We start from the raw sequence: 15,513 nt of genomic DNA on the forward strand, positions 1-15,513 counted from the left end.
TGAGTGCCAGGCTCCACCTCCATACTGACACAATCTTCCTCCTCCTCCTCCTCCTCCTCCTCCTCTTCCTGTGTGATCGGCGGGCATGCAGGAACACTGTCTGGATAAAGGGGGCCTTGAGAGCTAAGGAAGTCCTCCTCTTCCTGCCTCTGTTCTGCCTCAAGTGCCCTGTCCATTATTCCACGCAGCGTGTGCTCCAACAGGTGGACAAGGGGGACAGTGTCACTGATGCATGCACTGTCACTGCTCACCATCCTCGTGGCCTCCTCGAATGGTGACAGGACAGTGCATGCATCCCTGATCATGGCCCACTGGCGTGGGGAAAAAAAAACAAGCTCCCCTGACCCTGTCCTGGTGCCATAGTCGCACAGGTACTCATTGATGGCCCTCTGCTGCGTGTGCAGCCGCTGCAGCATGGCCAACGTTGAGTTCCACCTGGTGGGCATGTCACAGATTAGGCGGTTCTTGGGCAGGTTAAACTCCTTTTGGAGGTCCGTCAGCCGAGCACTGGCATTATATGACCGGCGGAAATGCACACAGACTTTCCTGGCCTGCCTCAGGACATCCTGTAAGCCCGGGTACCTGCCCAAGAACCGCTGCACCACCAAGTTAAGGACGTGAGCCAAACAGGGCACATGGGTCATTTGTCCCTGTCGGAGGGCAGAGAGGAGGTTGGTGCCATTGTCGCAAACCACCATTCCTGCCTTAAGTTGGCGTGGCGTCAACCACCTCTGAACCTGCCCCTGCAGAGCTGACAGAACCTTTGCCCCAGTGTGGCTCCTGTCCCCCAAGCACACCAGCTCAAGCACCGCATGGCATCTTTTGGCCTGTGTACTTGCGTAGCCCCTTGAACGACTACAGAGCACCGCTGGTTCCGAGGAAGAGGCCATGGAGGAAGAAGAAGAGGAGGGGGTGGAGGAGAGAGGTGTGTCACAATCAGCATTTTGGAGGCGTGGTGGCGGAACAACCTCCAACACTACTGCACCTTGTCCTGCATCCTTCCCAGCTGCCAGCAGAGTCACCCAATGTGCCGTGAAACTTAGGTAACGTCCCTGTCCATGCCTGCTGGACCATGAGTCAGCGGTAATATGCACCTTACCGCTGACCGCCCTGTCCAGCGAGGCATGGACATTGCCTTCCACATGCCGGTAGAGAGCCGGAATCGCCTTCCGTGAGAAAAAGTGGCGTTTGGGTACCTGCCACTGAGGAACCGCACATTCCACAAACTCACGGAAGGGGCAGAGTCTACCAACTGAAAAGGCAGCAGTTGAAGTGCTAGCAATTTTGCCAAGCTAGCATTCAACCGCTGGGCATGTGGATGGCTGGGAGCGAACTTCTTTCGGCGGTGCAGCAGCTGGGGCAGGGAAATTTGCCTGGTACAATCTGACGTCGGTGTACCAAAAGCAGATTGCCCACAAGTACTTGGCTGTGACACACCTAATTCTACACCTTCATTCCTCTCACTGCAGGTCTCAGAGAGGACTGGAGGTCTAGTGGGGTTGGAAATCTCAGCTGATGAGGAGCAAGGAGAGATCCTCTTTGTTCTTTGGTGTGGGTCTTTTAGATACGCTTGCCAACGAACTGCATGGCAGGTCAACATATGTCTGGTCAAGCATGTGGTACCCAAGCGGGAGATGTTTTGGCCATGTGAGATACGCTTGAGACATATGTTGCAAATAGCAGCGGTGCGATCTGATGCACTCGTCTCAAAAAAGGCCCACACCAAAGAACTTTTTGAATAACGCGCAGAGACTGCAGCGCCCTGCACATGTGGAGCTTTGGGGTGTGATGCAGTCAATGTGCTGCCCTTAGGCTGGCCCCTGGAGGGCATCCTGCCTCGTTGGTGATGTGCCGCCTCCTCCTCCTCCTCCTCTCTCCTATCAGGCACCCACGTTGAGTCAGTGACCTCATCATCCCCTCCCTCCTCATCACTGGAGCAAACCTGGCAGTATGCTGCAGCAGGGGGAGCATGACTGCCAGATTGCTGTCCTTCTTGGGCACCCCCTCTGTCCGTGCTCATGTTACTGCCTTCATCGAGCTCAGTATCATCATCAGAGCCTTCCAAACGCTGGGCATCCTCCTGGAGCATGTACCCAACACTGTGGTCAAACAGTTCGAGGGAATCCTCATGAGGACATGGTGGAGCTAGGGAAGGAGTCACTGATGACATTGAGCTGAGGGAAGAGGCCGCTGCTTTGCCAGACAAAGCACCCTGGACATGGGTGAGAGAGGATGAGGAGGATGAGGACGGCTTGGTCATCCACTCGACCAAGTCTTCCGCATGTTGCGGCTCAACACGGCCAGCTGCCGTAAAAAAGGCCCAGCGTGTCCCATGGCCACGTGCTGATGAGGATGCACCGTCTCCACGACCAGCACTAGACACAGAGCCTGCTTGCCCTCTCTTATTGGCTTGTGACTGTCTGCCTCTCCTTCTTGGCCTTCCAGACATACTAATGGCCTGTAGCTGCACTAAGCTGGGATAGAACACCAGTAATTTTCTTCAGGTAGCTTTATATACTGTAACCAGACAAGCCTGCCTGTCAGTAGGAAGATAACAGGAACGGATCTAGCTGAACACTGTGAGCAGGACGCACTGTACTAAATGTAAATAGTCTAGCTGCCTGACCGTGGTACTAATAGGATCAAATAGAACACCAGTAATTTTCTTCAGGTAGCTTTATATACTGTAACCAGACAAGCCTGCCTGTCAGTAGGAAGATAACAGGAACGGATCTAGCTGAACACTGTGAGCAGGACGCACTGTACTAAATGTAAAATAGTCTAGCTGCCTGACCGTGGTACTAATAGGATCAAATAGAACACCAGTAATTTTCTTCAGGTAGCTTTATATACTGTAACCAGACAAGCCTGCCTGTCAGTAGGAAGATAACAGGAACGGATCTAGCTGAACACTGTGAGCAGGACGCACTGTACTAAATGTAAATAGTCTAGCTGCCTGACCGTGGTACTAATAGGATCAAATAGAACACCAGTAATTTTCTTCAGGTAGCTTTATATACTGTAACCAGACAAGCCTGCCTGTCAGTAGGAAGATAACAGGAACGGATCTAGCTGAACACTGTGAGCAGGATGCACTGTACTAAATGTAAATAGTCTAGCTGCCTGACCGTGGTACTAATAGGATCAAATAGAACACCAGTAATTTTCTTCAGGTAGCTTTATATACTGTAACCAGACAAGCCTGCCTGTCAGTAGGAAGATAACAGGAACGGATCTAGCTGAACACTGTGAGCAGGACGCACTGTACTAAATGTAAATAGTCTAGCTGCCTGACCGTGGTACTAATAGGATCAAATAGAACACCAGTAATTTTCTTCAGGTAGCTTTATATACTGTAACCAGACAAGCCTGCCTGTCAGTAGGAAGATAACAGGAACGGATCTAGCTGAACACTGTGAGCAGGACGCACTGTACTAAATGTAAATAGTCTAGCTGCCTGACCGTGGTACTAATAGGATCAAATAGAACACCAGTAATTTTCTTCAGGTAGCTTTATATACTGTAACCAGACAAGCCTGCCTGTCAGTAGGAAGATAACAGGAACGGATCTAGCTGAACACTGTGAGCAGGACGCACTGCACTAAATGTAAATAGTCTAGAAGATAACAGGAACGGATCTAGCTAAACTGAATACAGTGTATATATATATATGCAACACCTGGGATGCATATATATACACAATACACTGTAAGTGCAGCTAACTGACTGACTGTTCTGCCTAATCTATCTAACTCAAATCAAATGACACTGTCTGTCTCTCTCTCTCCCTCAATGAACGCCGGAACACACACTACACAGGGCCGCCGTGCAGGCGGCCTTATATAGTGTGGGGCGTGTACTAAATCCCCTGAGCCATAATTGGCCAAAGCCTCCTTGGCTTTGGCCAATTATGGCTCTCTGTTCAGGCGGCGCTGTGATTGGCCAAGCATGCGGGTCATAGTGCATGCTTGGCCAATCATCAGCAAGCAATGCACTGACGTGACGTGCCACACGAATTTGGCGCGAACGGCCCATATCGTTCGCAATTCGGCGAACGGGCGAACAGCCGATGTTCGAGTCGAACATGGGTTCGACTCGAACACGAAGCTCATCCCTACTTAGGAATAAATATAAGAAAGTAAAGATGGCAAGGACATCATAAAAAACTATAAATACATAAAACAATGTACAGCATGAACTGCTGTCAAAACCAAAAAATTCAACATAAACTTATAAGTGACTAGTATGACTAAAAGTCCAACATCAATGGATGGGTAGACATCTAAGGATGTGGCTGGAAGGTCTCCAATAGGATCAATGGTGTAAAGCCCTTAGATCCGGGGATGGCATCCACAGGATAAGGTATCCAACATATGTGTAAAGGGGATAGGCAAATATACCCTTACCGGCAGTGATGGACTCCTCCGCCAGCAGCTTAGGAGTCAGACAGGCTTGAAATAGAGATGGAAGGTGATTCCACGGCAGCTGGAGATGTTGAAGGGAAACAGCACTCACTAACCGAGCCTCTCTGGTCACAGCGACCCACGGTATCCAGGATATGAATGGGGAACTGCTTGCCAGGATGTTGCCTCCATAGAATGGAAGTAGGCCCTCAAGTGAAAAAGGGGGATCAAAAGGAAGACTTCCCCATAGTGTGAATCCGCTTATTGAAAAGCATTTATTTAAAATAAAACAATACAATGCACCCTGACTTAAAGATTAAAGTCAGGTATAAAACAATAAAAAGCGCTTAGATCGAGAATAGTGGCAAGACAGGCACAAAAATCAAGGCCTTAAAGTGGTTTTAAAGGCCGTGAAGAAAAAGAAAACCTTCTGTGTGCAGCGGCCCCCCAGCCACCCTAATACTCACCTGAGCTTCCTCTCAGTCCAGTGATGTGCACGGGAGCTGAGCTTCTCCCAGGTCTCTCATTCCTCATTGGCTGAAACAGCAGTGGAAGACATTGGATCCTACTGTCAATCACAGCCAGTGAGCCAATGAGGAGAGAGTGGAGGGCGGGGCCCAGCTGTGGCTCTGTGTGTATTATAGATGCATGGAGCAGTGCTCAGGAATGAGCATGCACCAGTGTCCCCAGAGCAAGTGGCTTGCTACTGGTGGTATTTGCTGAAAAGGAGGAGCCAGGAGCACTGGTGGGGGACCCAAAAAGAGGAGGGTCGGAAAAATTAACCTTAAATGTCACTTTACACAATTCCTGTCCGTATGAAGCCATATGCCATCCTGGATTGAAAAGGCGATATTTGGATGATGCCTGCAGCTACAGTCATCATTCAGATATCTTTCTTTTCAGCCAGCAATTCCCTGCAATGTAAAAGCCATCCTAGTGACTGATTAGCCTCTCAATTGCTTTTACAGCCCATCAGCGCCTCTCTGGGCTCTCCCGTGTATCACAGAGTCGGCCAAGGATCTGATGGTCCCCGGCCATCTCTATGATCCTGGGAGGCCGGAAGTGAGGTAATGACCTCACTTCCAGCTCTGGCAGATGTAAATACTGCCATTTTTTTTCTTGGAAAAGCTGAGATCAATTTTTTTATTTCATCTTTTCCAGGGTAGAGGAGATATCCGGGGTCTCCATAAAAAGGACCTGTCATGCCTTATTCCTACCACAAGGGATGTTTAGATTTCTTGTGATAGAAATAAAAGTGATCAAATTTTTTTTAAAGGACAGTGTAAAAATAAAAAAATAAAATAAATAAAATACTTTTTAAGCGCCCTCATCGCTTCTTGCTTGCATGCAGAAGCAAACTTATACGTAGGTCATGCCCACATATGTTAACAGTGTTCAAGCCACACATGTGGGGTATCACCACGAACGTTATAGTGAGAGCAATTTGAATAAATAAAGTAAATATAGGACTTTAATGGCACCACACCTCAAAGTAGATTAAAAATAGTATTTATTGACATTTTACAAAATTAGTTTAAAACAAATCTGAGTACATGTTGCATAAGTATTACACTATGTTTTTTCTCATTGACCCCAATTGCACAATGCTGACATCACCAATAACCCTCAAACTATGAATAGGGAGCCCCCAATAATCACAGTGTATAAAAGATAATGAGAACAACCATGGTTCCCTAATATCCAGGTATCCAATGGTGGCTAATTGAGGGATGGTGATGTCCAGCTCGACATCTTGCTTAACATGTTTCACGTGTTGTAGCTTCTTCAGGGGCTTAGGAGTTAAATTGCTTTAATCTATAATAAAGTAAATACAGCATCATTAAGTATCTCAACAATATTCATAATGCAGAGTAACAAATAGTACTCACAAAACCATAAGTAGACTAAATGAGAAGAGGGTGGTGAGGGCACTCCAGACCCCTCAAAAATACCAGGTGACATAAAAAATTGCAATTACTACAATTTTATTCTCTAGGGTCTCTGCTAAAAATATATATAAACAATATTTGTGGGTTCTGAGTAACTTTCTAGCAAAACAAATACAAAAAAATGGAGATAAATGTCTGAATTGGCCTGAGTGGGAACTGCTCTATTTTTATTAAATCTCCTATAGAAGGCCATTTTGCAGATGGAATAAAATGTGAGGCAAGAAAGCAAGGACTGGAATAGACTGTTGAAGAATAAATCAATCATTTAGTACAGAGGGGAATTACTGGCGAATGAATCAAACAGTGTGAAGACCACAGCACAGGGTTGGATGGAGCGTCCAACAGAGGGATGAGCATTTAAAGTACAGAGAATTTGAGTCACATCTTAGGTGTATAGTGGAGCTAGCCTTGTTCAATTTGTATGTATTGTTTGTAATGGCAATGTCTACAGCAATCACAAAATCTCCATAAGTGTTATACTAAATAATGGCCATATCCAGCAGGGCAATGCCTCTCTGTGGTGTGATTTGATTTATAAGATTGTGTTTAAGTCTGGGATGCAGTTAATCCACATATACTGTATGCAATGAATAGGGCATTAAACTGTTTCAAGTAAAAAGCAGGGATGCAAATAGGTTGAGATTAAAGGAGAAATAGAAATTTAGGCAGGGGGGGGGCAGGAGGCGGAGCCTAGCGGAGCAGACATGCATTGTTAGAGCTCCACACCGCTGAGGAGAGAAGAGAAGGACAAAGCGGAGCCTGCAGGCTCAAAAGGTATCCATTTGAACCTTTTTGCCCCAGGGAACAAACTGTGAAAGTTTGGGCAGGAAATATGGTACTGGGAGGAAACCGTGGCAGAAATAAAAATCACCTCACAAAGAGCTCACAGGCACTCACTGCAGCTGAAGCAGCTCCAGTCACCTCACAATATACAGCACCAGGGCGCTCTCACAGACAGAAAATGTCACAGCAAGACTCTCCATTTGAGTCAGATACAGAACAAATCCTCTCACAAACTTCTCCACAAGCCTCCTCAGTATCCCCAGTAATATTATTACAATTTGAAAAGATGCTTCATAAGGCTTTAAAACAAACCTCAGACCAAATAACAAAAAGCCTAACCAAAGAAATAAGAGAGCTAGGAAACCGCACCGCAGCCTTAGAAATAAAAATGGATGAAATTGAAAATACAACCCAAGAAAATATAACAGAATTGGAACAATTAAAAAAAGAGAATTTAATACTTCAAACTAAGCTCGAAGATTACGAAAATAGAGCCAGATGTTCAAACTTGCGCATAAGGGGAATACCTGAAACTGTGACAGACCTGCAATCTACTATTACTGCTCTATTACAAGAACTAAAGCCAGATATCCCTATTGAACGTTTAGAACTGGACAGAGTACACAGAGCCCTCACAGCCAAAAAGAAAGATGGACCCCCACGTGATATAATCACAACATTATGTATCAATGGGGCTTCCCCTTTTCAGTCAGATTTAACTACCAAGGTACAATTTACAGAAGCAGATCAGCAGATGAACTACAACAAACCCTTTTAAAATTAAATCTGACAGAACCCACAAGCAGCAACACTCCCACACGCAGAAGAATGGCATCATCTTCACCTTCAGGCAGCACCCAGAAAATTTCAGAACAAAATGGAAATCATCATTCTCACAAAAGAGGCCGTTATGCCACATCATCCATGGACCAAGAAGATTCAATGGACTGACATCCTAATTCCTGATATCTCTTCATTTATTATACTAAGAGATGGTTCTCTATAAAAAAACCTATATTTATAACTGAATGTAACTGCATTCTGATAGTCACACACTGTGTGGGATCATGTTACATTCCAGTTATATTTCTTATTACTTCTGATTCATATAGCCTTAGAATATATAAGTGAAATAAGGAAATTCTTGTTCAGTTATATATTATCAGGTAATAACAATAGATTTATTACTTTTTAGGACAAATATGTTCAATAATCCAGAAGTAATGTCCAATTTTATGAGTTAACATATCTAAACAGTTACATATGAATAAAATATGTAATTGTTTACTCTAAAAGGGTTAAAATCCCAAAATAATTCAAACTATCTTCATCAATACCAAAGTTATTAACAGTACCTTTCTAACTGAATTATTTAGCCTAGGGCAAGACTAACCATATACAACCACCCTGGAATAAATAATTTCAACAAAAACTATATTCTGCACTCCAACTAATGAAACACCATTTTGATGTCTTTTGACATAGCACTTCTCTCCTGTAAGCGGAAGATCCGTGTAGCCCCATTAGCCCTCCTCATTCTCCCAACCATATTATGTGGGAGTGTGACGAAGGCACTTATTCCCCTGAGAGAGATATTTATTCTCTTTCACGGGTAAATTGTGATTACTTGCAAAAAATAATTTATACAATGTATCATCTAATCTCATATGTTTTTTGTTTACTCTTTACTCCAGAATTCACTGGTTTCTTTTCTATCTATTCATCTCTTCAGTCCACACAGGTTGATCTGCGCAGTCAGCTCTGCATAACAAAAAGTAAGTCAAAACTATTTGATCTATTGCCATGGCACCACTGAATATACTTTCCCTGAATGTTCAGGGAATAAATGTCCCTCAAAAAAGGACCAAAGCCTTCCGTACTTTCCATAACAAGAAGGCTCACATAGTATGCCTCCAAGAAACACACTTCACCAAAGATTCTACTCTAAAATATATTTCTCCTTTTTATCAACAAATTTACACGGCTTCTGCCTGTACCAAGCAAAGGGGAACTCTAATTGCATTTCACCGATCCACACCATTCACCTTATCATCAGAAATTAAAGACCCAGAAGGTAGATACCTGATACTCATGGGTTATATAATGGATACAGCAATCACGGTGATTTCCTACTACGCTCCTAACAAACAACCTACACCATTCCTCTCACATATATTACAAGTGATTAATACACACAAAATAGGAACAGTGATAATGTGTGGGGATTCGAACCAGGTCCTCCTCCCATTTCTAGATAAATCACCTTTTACACCATCCAAAATAACCTCTAGATTACCTTTTTCTCAACTTCTTTCCAAATACAATCTGGTAGATTCATGGAGAGAAAGTAACCCAATGAAAAAGAAATTCACTTATTTCACCCTCATCAAACCTTCACCAGAATAGATCATATTTTTCTAACAATAGGAATGATACCAGAAATTATTGCATCAGATATAATTCCGATTCCGTGGTCTGACCATAATGCAGTATACACTACTATAGCCTCAGCCATACCAAAAGCGCATGACCCAACGTGGTACTTACCGGACATAATGCTCAAACACCCACTACATCAGATGGTCATTGAACAAGCTTTAAAGGAATACATATCAATTAATAATACAACAGACATCTCCCCAATAACACTGTGGGAAGCTCATAAGCCTGTCTTGCGTGGTACAATACAAAGACAAATGGCACTATTTAAACGGGAACGCAAAAATCTAGCAAAAAAACTAGAACTCAATTTTAATGCAGCCTACATATCATTTCAAGATAATCCATCTCAGAGTACAAAATCTCATCTGGAAAAATCTAGATTGGAATACGATCTATTTCTCACTGAGTCAGTTGATAAATCCCTCAAACGCTCCAAACACAATTTCTACATGAATACAAATAAACCAGGTACATATTTGGCTCGGGCATTAAATTCAACTAACAAATCTTTCAAACCAATACGTTTGAAATTATCAAAAAATGTTTACACTTGTAATCCAGTTAAAATAGTCCATAAATTTCACTCACATCTCGCAACTTTATACAAGACAAACAATGAATTTAATCCTACAGAGGCTGAATCCTTCTTCTCAAAAATAACCTTACCTGAGTTATCTCAGAATCAAAAAAGCAGTTTGGATGAGCCTATAACTATAGATGAAGTTGCTAACGCCATAAAAGACCTAAAACTTAACAAAAGACCAGGCCCAGACGGCTACTCGGCTTTATACTATAAAACATTCTCAGAAATACTCTCTCCCATTCTCACTGAAACTTTTAACAATCTTCTAGATGGACATTCTTTTCGGCAAGAAACACTAATGGCAATTGTTTGTATGATCCCAAAACCCCTTTCTGATGATACTTCCTGTGTGAATTATCGGCCTATCTCTCTGTTAAACCTCGATATTAAATTATTAGCAAAAATAATAGCAAAACGCCTCAATAGCATTATAGGAAAATTAATACATAGAGATCAAGTAGGCTTCATGCCAAATAGACAGGCAGGCGATAATATACGCAGGGCAGTGTTATTGGCACATATTGCTAAAAAACGGAAAATCCCTTTATGTTTTCTATCGCTCGATATTAAGAGGGCATTTGACACAGTATCCTGGCAATATATGCAATATTCATTACAAAAATGGGGTTTTGGACCCCACTTTTTAACATGGATCAAAGCATTATATAATAAACCCAAAGCCTATATAAAATATGCTGGATACAAATCTGAAGCCTTTAATATCGAAAGAGGTACCCGACAGGGTTGCCCATTATCTCCCTTATTATTTGCCCTTATACTCGAACCCATGGCCCAATATATCAGAACAAACAAAACTATAACTGGCATTGAAGTAGGAGGTATTACACACAAATTATGTATATTTGCAGACGATATATTACTTTTTCTATCATCACCACAGGTCTCTGGTCCTAACTTAATACCAGCTCTTGATGGATTTGCAGCCCTATCCGGCCTTATGATTAATCCTAAGAAATGCCTAGTGCTTAATATTTCACTCACAAACATGGAATTGATCCCGGCTAGGGCTGCACCCCCCATTCACATGGGCAGAAAAATCAATCCCATATCTTGGAATTCATTTAACAGCCTCTCATTCTGACTTATTCTCAACCAATTATCCTCCTGTATTAAGACAGATCACAAATCTAATAAAACAATGGTCGCAACTTCCTTTATCCTGGATGGGGAAGATTAATGCAATCAAAATGACTATTCTACCCAAATTGCTTTATCTATTCAGAGTCCTCCCTATTCCAATTCCTTCCTATTTTTTGAGAATAGTACAAAAAAGAGCAACTTCGTTTATATGGGGCTCTTCTAAACCACGTATACCTATACACACACTACATCTTCCCAAAAATAAAGGAGGCCTGGGATACCCTAATTTTACTAACTACTACAGAGCGGCACATTTGGCCAGTCTGTCCAAATACCATGCAAAACAGGAAATCCCATTATGGGTATTTATAGAGGCTTCAGAAAATGACCCTCTATTAATATCAAATTTATTATGGCTTGATCCTAAAGACCGCTTTAAAATTCATAATCCCATAACTAAACACTTCTTATCTCTCTGGGATAAACTAAAAACCAAATATCAGTTACAATCTCCACACAATCCTCTCCTTTCTTTTATCAGAAATCCGGCCTTTTATCCGGCATGGATCTACCCAAATTCTTTTAAAGCTTGGACAACATCAGGCATTCAGACACTAAATGACTTCATAACATCTAAATCATTCCTTTCATTCCCATCGCTTAGAGAAAAATATGATCTACCAAACTCTGAGATATTTAGATATCTCCAAATCAAAAATTTCTATACACCATTCCTAAAGGGGGATACACCATTATCCCAATTATCCATTTTTGAATCAATCTGTACAAAAGATCCATTTGCTAAAGGTACAATTTCATCACTTTATAATCAATTATATGGAGTAGCAAATCCTAATAGACCCTCTTACGTTCAGAGGTGGGAGGAGGACCTGGGACGAACTTTAGAAGACACGGACTGGTCTAACATATGGCTCACATCTAAGTCATCTTCACCCAACATCTTAGCACTGGAAACAAATTATAAAGTCCTAACTCGCTGGTACCTTGTACCCGCTAGAGTGGCAAAATATTCACCTAATACCTCAGCTCTTTGTTTTCGAGGATGCCCAGAAATAGGCACATATTTACACATATGGTGGACGTGCCCAGTAATCCAAACCTTCTGGAAGGAAGTCTTCGTGATTGCATCTAAAATATTTAAAAAAATAATACAACCAGATCCATATTTAACTTTACTTAATCTAAAACCGGAATGGTTAACACTCTCTCAATTCAAACTTATGATCCAACTAATAACGGCTGCAAAACAAACAGTGGCCAAGGCATGGAAATCTCCTACATTGGTACTAGCAGAAACAATTCACAGAATGAATAATACAATGTCCCATGCTAAGATGGTAGCCATCGATCAAAATCAAATTCCGAAATTTGAAAAACTTTGGCATCCTTGGATAAAACAACAGTTCCTGTCAAACTTCAATGACTCTGTCCTGTTGCCATGGTAACAGATTAAATGACTTACAGAGACACCCATTCTAAGGCTTCAAAGAGAACTAAAAAGAATAATAAACTGACGAGCGGGACAACCTTGTGGACCATACCTCTACCTTTCAACCCTTTTTCTTCTTTCTCTTTCCTTTTCTCCATCTTACGATTAAAGCTCATTATCAGAATTTATTTGACCTATATACACTCTACTTGTAAACAATATGTATAGTAGGTATAAATCATTTAAATACCTACAAAAGTAACTAAGGAAATGATATATATCTTTAATTTAGGTTTACGTGAACCCAATGTTTAATATTTGAAATTTCATGATATTTACCTATATAAACCCTACTGTAAAACAATGAGCTTACTTTATAGATCCTTGTAAACTTACTTTATGTATCTTTATAACATTGTATACTCAATAAACTTCTTTTGACAAGGAAATTTAGGCAGGATTGCCATCTTAAAGGATCACTAAAGTTAATTTTTGTTTTTAAATAACAAACATTTTATACTTACCTCCACGTAATACAGTGAGCGTCTATGGCCGCCGGCTGTATCACGGGAGTGTGCCCGCAAGCACTCAACACCGTGCGAGGGAGCTTGCATGAAAGTGTTGAGTCCTTGCGGGGAGGAGCCGAGACTACCGCCGAGGGACCCCAGAAGACCAGGTTGGGGTCCACTCTGTGCAAAACGAGCTGCACAGTGGAGGTAAGTATAACATATTTGTTATTTAAAAAAAAAATTAACTTTAGTGATCCTTTAAGATGGTAATCCTGCCTAAATGGTCCCCGGTCAGCTCTATGATCCTGGGAGGTCGGAAAGTGAGGTAATGACCTCATTTCCAGCTCTGGCAGATGTAAACACTGCTATTTTTTTTCTTGGAAAAGCTGAGATCAATTTTTTTATTTCGTCTTTTCCAGGGTAGAGGAGATATCCGGTGTCTCCATAAAAAGGACCTGTCATGCCTTATTCCTACCACAAGGGATGTTTAGATTTCTTGTGATAGAAATAAAAGTGATCAAATTTTTTTTTAAAGGACAGTGTAAAAAATAAAAAAAAAAATAAATAAAATACTTTTTAAGCGCCCTCATCTCCTCTTGCTTGCATGCAGAAGCAAACTTATATGTAGGTCACGCCCACATATGTTAACAGTGTTCACGCCACACATGTGGGGTATCGCCACAAATGTTATAGTGAGAGTAATTTGAATAAATAAAGTAAATATAGGACTTTAATGGCACTACACCTCAAAGTAGATTAAAAATAGTATTTATTGACATTTTACAAAATTAATTTAAAACAAATCTGAGTACATGTTGCATAAGTATTACACTATGTTTTTTCTCATTGACCCCAATTTTCACAATGCTGACATCACCAATAACCCTCAAACTATGAATAGGGAGCCCCCAATAATCACAGTGTATAAAAGATAATGAGAACAACCATGGTTCCCTAATATCCAGGTATCCAATGGTGGCTAATTGAGGGATGGTGATGTCCAGCTCAACATCTTGCTCAACATATTTCACGTGTTGTAGCTTCTTCAGGGGCTTAGGAGTTAAATTGCTTTAATCTATAATAAAGTAAATACAGCATCATTAAGTATCATAAAAATATTCATAATGCAGAGTAACAAATAGTACTCACAAAACCATAAGTAGACCAAATGAGAAGAGGGTGGTGAGGGCACTCCAGACCCCTCAAAAATACCATGTGACATAAAAAATTGCAATGACTACAATTTTATTCTCTAGGGTCTCTGCTAAAAATATATATAAACAATGTTTGTGGGTTCTGAGTAACTTTCTAGCAAAAAAAAAATACAAAAAAATGTAGGAGAGAAATGTCTGAATTGGCCTGAGTGGGAACTGCTCTATTTTTATTAAATCTCCTGTAGAAGGCCATTTTGCAGATGGAATAAAATGTGAGGCAAGAAAGCAAGGACTGGAATAGATTGTTGAAGAATAAATCAATCATTTAGTATAGAGGGGAATTACTGGCAAATGAATCAAACAGTGTGAAGACCACAGCACAGGGTTGGATGGAGCGTCCAACAGAGGGATGAGCATTTAAAGTACAGAGAATTTGAGTCACATCTTAGGTGTATAGTGGAGCCAGCTTGTTCAATTTGTATGTATTGTTTGCAATGGCAATGTCTACAGCAATCGCAAAATCTCCATAAGTGTTATACTAAATAATGGCCATATCCAGCAGGGCAATGCCTCTCTGTGGTGTGATTTGATTTATAAGATTGTGTTTAAGTCTGGGATGCAGTTAATCCACATATACTGTATGCAATGAATAGGGCATTAAACTGTTTCAAGTAAAAAGCGGGGATGCAAATAGGTTGAGATTAAAGGAAAATATAAATTTAGGCAGGATTGCCATCTTAAAGGATCACTAAAGTTATTTTTTTTTTAAAAATAACAAACATGTTATACTTACCTCCACTGTGCAGCTCGTTTTGCACAGAGTGGCCCTGAACCTGGTCTTCTGGGGTCCCTCGGCGGCTGTCTCGGCTCCTCCCCGCAAGGACTTAACACTTTCATGTGAGCTCCCTCGCATGGTGTTGAGTGCTTGCGGGCGCGCTCCCATGATACAGCCGGCGGCCATAGCCGCTCACTGTATTACTCGGTCCCGCCCCCGGCGCACAGCGTCATTGGATGTGATTGACAGCAGCGCGAGCCAATGGCTGCACTGCTTTCAATCCATCCACTGTAACCAATCAACGGCCAGGCTGGGTGGCGAAGAGGATGTCGGGAGCGAGCGCGGGACTTTCGAGGGGTCAGGT

The sequence above is a fragment of the Aquarana catesbeiana genome, linkage group LG04 (assembly GCF_042186555.1).
Source record: "Aquarana catesbeiana isolate 2022-GZ linkage group LG04, ASM4218655v1, whole genome shotgun sequence".
Classification (NCBI taxonomy): domain Eukaryota; kingdom Metazoa; phylum Chordata; class Amphibia; order Anura; family Ranidae; genus Aquarana; species Aquarana catesbeiana.